General features: G+C 36.0%; 1 non-coding gene across 1 annotated transcript; it reads right to left on the reverse strand.

Annotated features, from left to right (window-relative positions):
- Positions 1–266: 266 nt before the first annotated feature.
- Positions 267–374, reverse strand: LOC144283840 (U6 spliceosomal RNA). Its single transcript, XR_013352363.1, has one exon. It is a non-coding gene; the product is annotated as a U6 spliceosomal RNA (small nuclear RNA).
- Positions 375–7370: the final 6996 nt, after the last annotated feature.

Below are 7370 nucleotides of genomic sequence, written 5' to 3' on the forward strand. Positions count from 1 at the left end.
GCTTGGTAGTTTTTTTTCTTTCAGCAGTTTAAATAACTCAACTCCTGTGTGGCCTGCAAGGTTTCTGCTAAGAACTCTGCAAATAGTCTTATTAGAGTTCCCTTGAATGTGACAAATTTTCATTTGCAATTTTCAAAATTCACTTTGTCTTTGGCTTTTATCAACTACCTTATAATGTGTCTTCATATAGACTTGTTTAGATTTATAATATTTGATATCCTTTATGCTTAATGAATCTGAATAATCACTTCTTTCCCCCATTTGGGAAGTTTGGGTTATTGTTTCTTCACAAATTTGCGTGTCATCTTTGTGCAGCAGCCATGCCAAGCTCTGTATGATTCTAATTTTAGTACAGGAACTGCCAAAGTGAGCACCAAGTCATTATTTTTTTAAATAAGCTTTCTGGTAACTGTAGTATCCACAGTGGTAATAAATGACCAATTCTTATGAAATGCAAAGCTAACTTGTCACCCCTCTACTAAAAATTCTATGCTCTTTAGAATCACCTTTGGCTTTTCAGGGGCTGGGTCCAGCCCATCTTTCCAACCACATCTTTCCCCAATGCTTCTCTTTCCATCCTTTGAAGCACAAACACTGGCTATCCTGGAGTTTTTTATTTTTTGTTTTTAATCTCAAGACCAAATATTCTCAGTTTATTCATCCATCTAGCAATACTGAGTGTCTAGTGTAAGCAAGTATTATACTAGTTAATGCACAGAAATCACTCCTATCCACTGGAACTTTGGTATCTAATGGAATACCAGAAATGTCAACCCACTTCCAGTCTCAATTTTCTATTATTGGGATTTCACAAAGAGCTTTTTACAACATAGTCACAATTAAAAAACAATAAATTTTGAGAATTTTATAATTCTTAATTATATGAGGTGATATCATTTTCTTAGTGTGATAAGTGCTTTTGAAAGCATCAATTCATCCCTAAGTACAGAGCTAGTTAACAGATACATAATTTATGAATAAATAATTAAATGGATTATCATTAAACATCCCTTTGGATCTGAGCTGGTTTATTTTAAAGTTTTGTCTTATTTTTGTAGTATATCCTTGTTGATGACAAGATACTTTCAAGAAGCCACTGCCCTTTCAAAATTTTAAGACTGCAGATGCAATTCAGTGGTACATTAAGGACCTCCTCATATCAAGCATTCAATTAACATACCTGAGATCCTCCAGTCTTGGAGACACATAATCTTCAGAGTCTCTATTCCTCCAGGAGAGAATACTCAATCAGAATTTCCTAAAGGCTACCTGCTTCCCAACAATTTTCTTCCTTGTGTTATCTTGTTATTTCACAGGAAAAACCCTACTGGTTATTTACAATGTGAAAATTTTAAAGGTAATAACCATAAAAACTTTTAAAAAATATTTTAAAAAGATATTCTGATGGTCATTATCAAAACCAGCATCTCTATTAAATTGCTAATATTACATAACAGATCTCTAGCAAACAAGATTTGCTTTGGCCATGTACAAATAAAGCTGGAATAAGCAAAAATATGTAGAAAAAATATTTTCTTTTTCTTATGAATTAGGGCCTTGGAATACATTAATTTGTAACATACTAATTTAACGTTCACCTCATAGTAGACTCTTTATGAAGGAGAAAACAGGACCAAAATGCAATTCTATGACCCCACACATGGCAGGCACCTTTTTAAAATCATAGAGCAATGGGAGAGGCCTCAAATAAGAAACCAGAAAAATAAAACTTTAGGCAAACAGCATCACCTCCATGTAAGTCATCCATCTTCTGGTGTTTTTATGTCTGCTTTATTGCCAGACTTCTTTACATTGCAGAACCACTGGGTAGAGGCCATGCCTGCCTCTGTGTTGTGGATATTTTCTCATATATTATAAGTACTTGGGAAACGTTCTCTAGTAATAATGATTCAAGAAAACAAATCACAAATAGTACATGCTGTTGCACTACCTGTTTATTTACTAGCTCTCTCTAAAATATAGATTACTAGTTTGGAGCCTCTACTTCTACTATATTCAATGCACAATCCTAGATAAGAGGCAATGTTACACCATTCTGAAATACACTGTGTGCCTGCTATATAGGTACAATTGGATTCCACATGAGTTCTTACCTTAACTCCTCTTAATACTTTCTCAAAGTTTAATATATGTCTGCCCCAGGTATGGTCATATTTCTTCAGAGCCTTTTCAGGTCCTGCTTGGGTTTTATATTTTGTAACAAAAATCACTTCTATTTAACATGTGATATACTCCCAAACTTGTAAATAATGCAATTTTATAAGCTTCTTTAAAGAAGCTCACATTTCATTGCCTGACTGACAAACCTTTATGGAAATTGTTGCTTAAAAGTCTGTAGTCACTTTTACCAGAAGCTTGACACTGATATCTTGGCTTGGCCTATTCATATGGTTCATAAAACTTTAGTTCCTACAAAATATCCTGACATTTCTAAGTCAGTTTGGACCCCTTGCATTTTTTATTAATTGCGTAAAATTTTTAAACAAAAGCATTATTGTATTAATTAGTTTTGATGAAAAGAATAAAAATATATAGTTACTAAAAAGAATTCTAATTTTTCAACAGTGTGCTTAGCGTTTTAAATATTTTACTTCTCTATCAAAAAAATCTAGGCTATTTTAGGTGAATGGGAAGGAAGACTCCATGAAGAGAGGGCAGTATTTAACATGGCTTCTGAAAGTTATGTAGAATAAACATGAAGTTGATGTAGGAGGAAAGTATAAGTATGGAAGTGGAGGGCTAACATAAGCAAGGTGGTAGATAACCTAATATGAGGAAATCTTTCAAGGAAAAACAGCACAGGAAATAGGAAGGAAGGAAGGAAGGAAGGAAGGAAGGAAGGAAGGAAGGAAAAGAAAAAGAAGAAGAAGAAGAAGAAAGAAGAAGAAGAAGAAGAAGGAAGAGAAAGAAAGAAAGAAGAAAGAAAGAAAGAAAGAAAGAAAGAAAGAAAGAAAGAGAAAGAAAGAAAGAAAGAAAGAAAGAAAGAAAGAAAGAAAGAGAAGGAAGGAAGGAAGGAAGGAAGGAAGGAAGGAAGGAAGGAAGGAAGGAGAAGAAAAGGAAGAAGAAGAAGAAGAAGAAGAAGAAGAAGAAGAAGAAGAAGAAGAAAGAAGAAGAAGAAGAAGAAGAAGAAAGAAGAGAAAGAAAGAAAGAAAGAAAGAAAGAAAGAAAGAAAGAAAGAGAAAGAAAGAAAGAAAGAAAGAAAGAGAAGAAAGAAAGAAAGAAAGAAAGAGAAAGAAAGAAAGAGAAGAGAAAGAAAGAAAGAAGAAAGAAAGAAAGAAAGAAAGAAAGAAAGAAAGAAAGAAAGAAAGAAAGAAAGAAAGAAAAAGAAAGACAAGCATAGGATGCAAGAGTGATGTCAGGATCAGAAAGAGGGAAACAAGTAGGATTATCCAGTGAATAATCTGAAGCTCAGATTACCTTGCAATGAGCTGACAGAGACCAAGCACACCCCCATCCCAGTGAGAGGGACTGCACCTGAGCTCAGCTTCCCTTGGGCCTGAGTGCACCCCCTTCGCCAAGCAGCTGGCATTTCCATACAACTGTCTGAAGAGCTGGCATAGATACTCATATTAAACTTTGACTCTTACATCTATCAAAAGTGTTCCCCCACGTGTACTACCAAGAAGTAGCTCAGCAAAGGAATAGTTACCCACACCTGTAATACAAACCTATGCTGTAACCAGAAATACAGGGTCCTCAAAGAATCTCCCTGGAGGAGGATGAGATATCGGTGGGCTATGATCTTCTCTTGCTTAACCTTAATATGTTTCCCTATGAAAGCCTATTCTTTATACTCATACCCCCAGAATATTATGGAACTCTCCCTAATCCACATCTTTATGATTGCTTGATATATTTTTTTACGATTTTATTTATTTATTCATGAGAGACACAGAGAGAGACAGAGAGAGGCAGAGACACAGGCAGAGGGAGAAGCGGGCTCCATGCAGGAAGCCTGACACGGGACTCGATCTTGGGTCTCCAGGATCACGCCCCGGGCGGAAGGTAGCGCTAAACTGCTGAGCCACATGGGCTACCCGATATTTTTAATCACTCTAAATTACTGTTAATTTCTGAGTTGTGCAATTTCATTACAGAAGTACTCACTATCCTGAAAGGAGTGTATTTGAGAAAGAACCAACCAGAATGCTGGAGACAAGTCAGGAGTTGGGTTAGATGATAAGATCTTAGAAGCCTTAAACTTTGAAAATATTTTGGTATTACTGCTCTTGACTATGGGTCATGATAAAATCAATCCCTAACTATTAAGAATGAAACATATGTAGGAAAAAAAAAAAAAACACTTCAATATGTTTCTAGGTTTCCTGACAGAAAAACCCTGAAAAGGTTCATCAAGACTGAACTATCTTCATCTTTATGACATGCCTGTTTTTCAGTGCTCTAAGGATAGGCTTCACTGCCCATGGGCAATCCACCCTTGGTTTGAGGCTGGCGCTTTGTAGATGAAAAGTTATAGGGATATTAAACATGACAGTGGCAAGGAGCATGAGATGGACGAGGGAACTAAAGGGTGTGGGAGTAAAACTGATCTTAGGATTAATTAGAAAAGCAGACAGGCAAGAAAGAGAATTAATCACAATTCTCTGTTCTGAAAGTGGGTGACCGGGAATCAGTAACAGTGCTATGATGGCATTCCCAGAGAAGCAATGAATATGAGGAGAAAGAAAGAGCAGAGGAGAAGAAAGAGGAGTAGAAACAGAAGGAAAAGAATAACAATAATATTATTATTGCAGTTAACATTTACTGAGCACTTACAAAGTGCCAAGAACACTTCTAAGCAGTTTATTTGCATTTCCTCAAATGTCTCTGCATGTGATTATTCACAGAAGGAGTAGCCTGCTATACATGAACATATTTATGGCTGAACATATGTTCTTTGCATCTCACTTATACATATATGGAATTTGTACAGAAATGTGTGGCTATATTTCTCTCTTATACATAGTGATGGTTGAGTTCTTTAGGGGCCTGAGTCAATTGCTCTAGCCACATGAAATATAACTCTTACCCTTGAGAACTTTCTATTACATGAGTTAAAATGGAAGATTCTGTAAAGCACTGCTAGGGCCAACTGCAGTCTGTCCTCAATTTGTGACTTTAAAGGGTGAATATTAGGTAGTACCTTTGTAAAATAATTGGGTTCATCTGTAATTTTGGAGTTGGACCTCCTAGACCACTCTATGTGTATAGTCCTCTATCATAATTTTATCTGACCCAAATACAACTGAGTTATTGTTAAGGGCTTCCAGTGGTTTCTGATTATTTCCTAGTGTTTTTGTTTTGCTTTTTGAATTTTGTTTTGTTTTGTTTTGTTTTCTAAGCAATTGCCTTCTTGGCTTCTCTACCTATGTGTGAAAACATCACATAACTAACATATCCAAAACAAACCCAGTAACTCCCACCCACTTGTAGACGCTATTCCGTGAATACCAACACAGCCGCCCCTTCTCTCTTGATTCTTCCATTACAGAAAGTGAAAAATTGTATATAGGCATCTCTCATTTTATATTAGTGATTCATTTCTGAAAACTCTGACATTCTGGGCCAAACAGGAGCTTATTTCCCACTACTTTAAATGGGAAAGCTATAGTACAATAGACATTAATGCTAAACCCTCAATCAATCTTATAAAGCACACATACATAAAATGCCCATCCATGTATAACTAAAAACTAACATATTGTGATATAAAATATTAAAATATTACTTATCAGTCTCTAAAAAATAATGTTATTAGGAAACATGTACAGAAACATGAAATTTATAAACAACATGATATACTCCAATAAATAAATTAGTTGAAAAAATGCAACAAAATTTCCAGTAAAAAACAAAGCAATTTCTTATGATGACATATTACTTATCAAGTCAGGTGGAGACTTAAAACTTAAAGAAAGTTGAGAAGGGAGGAAGAGGAGGAAAGCTGAAAAAAATCACTATTTGTCATCAGTTGTGGCTGATGATGGTGCTAACAAATGAATAGAAAAGCAGCAATTTCAGATGTTCCAGTCATTTGTTTCTATTTAACAAACTTAGTGGCTTAAAACACTAACTCATAGTTCTCTTAACTCTGCTAAACTGATAGGGTCTCTGAGGAAAAGCAGTGGTACCACTTCACCGACATGAGAACCTCATATTCCCAAGGCCAGTGCCTTGCTGGTCAGGAATGACCTACACAGATGCATTCATGAGCTTTTGCAGCAGAGATTCAGTCATCTCTCAGGAGGTTCTTTTCCAAGATCAGACCAACCTCACAACTGGCAAACTCACATCCTCTCCTATTAGGAAAAACTCTCCAAACATCTCTTTGAGATGACTCTGTGCACTTCAACCAAGTTCAGAGCACCATTCTTTTCCTTTTGCCTCACAGAATACCATATGACCTTATCTCTACATGCCTTGAAAAACACAGTAGGAGTTCCTCCTTCCTACAGCTGAAGTGGAATCACGAAGAGCTGTTTTTCTTTCATTTGGTTCTGTTCTAACTCATTTTGTACCATTTAATCTATTGTTTATAATATGAACAAACATAATTTTAACTGTAAATACTATCATCCTCTTATCTTAAGAGCTTCAGTGACTTTCCATTAAAATCAAGACCAACATTCTTCCAAACAGGACCCATAAAGTCCTGGAGGTTCTGCCCCGAAACTTCATCTTCCTCTATCTCTCTTAGTTCCAGCCACTCTGGCTAGCTTTCTGATCCATATAACATTGTTTGGCACATGATGGTCTGTCTACTTCTCTTCATTCCTCACTACCTCTTCCCTGCCAGTGATCCATTTTATCTATTTAATGTCCACTCTTTTTAGATCTCAGCTTAGATAGTACTTTCTTACAAAAATTCCCTACTCTTCCATCTTCCAGGTTTTACTAAGCCACTTTGTTAAACATGGTAATTATTACCCTCCCTGTACCTTTTCTTTATAGCACTTAAAATATTTTGTGGTTATACTTTTGTTTGGATGATTCTTGTTTTAATGTCTTTCCCATTAATCCATAAACTCCACGAGAGTGAAGGATCACATCTGCTAACTTTTCCTTGATTTTTCAGGATCTAGCATGTGGCTAGCACATAAACAATGTCTATTAATAATAACGAGCTAGTGTTTAGCATGAACCAGTGTGGCCCACAGAACATTCCCTGCAATGATAAAGTCGGACCTTGCTTTTTATGTTCCACATTTTTCTCCTCTTGTCTGAGACTGTCACTTCTTGTTTCCAGGTCCATAGTACCAAGACTTGGTCTTTGCTTTCATAAACACGCAATATAGGTAGGGATTTTGAAAGCCAAACCTTTCCTTGTTAACCCCTCAAATACCTCTGTT

Source organism: Canis aureus, chromosome 14 (assembly GCF_053574225.1).
Source record: "Canis aureus isolate CA01 chromosome 14, VMU_Caureus_v.1.0, whole genome shotgun sequence".
Taxonomy (NCBI): Eukaryota; Metazoa; Chordata; class Mammalia; order Carnivora; family Canidae; genus Canis; species Canis aureus.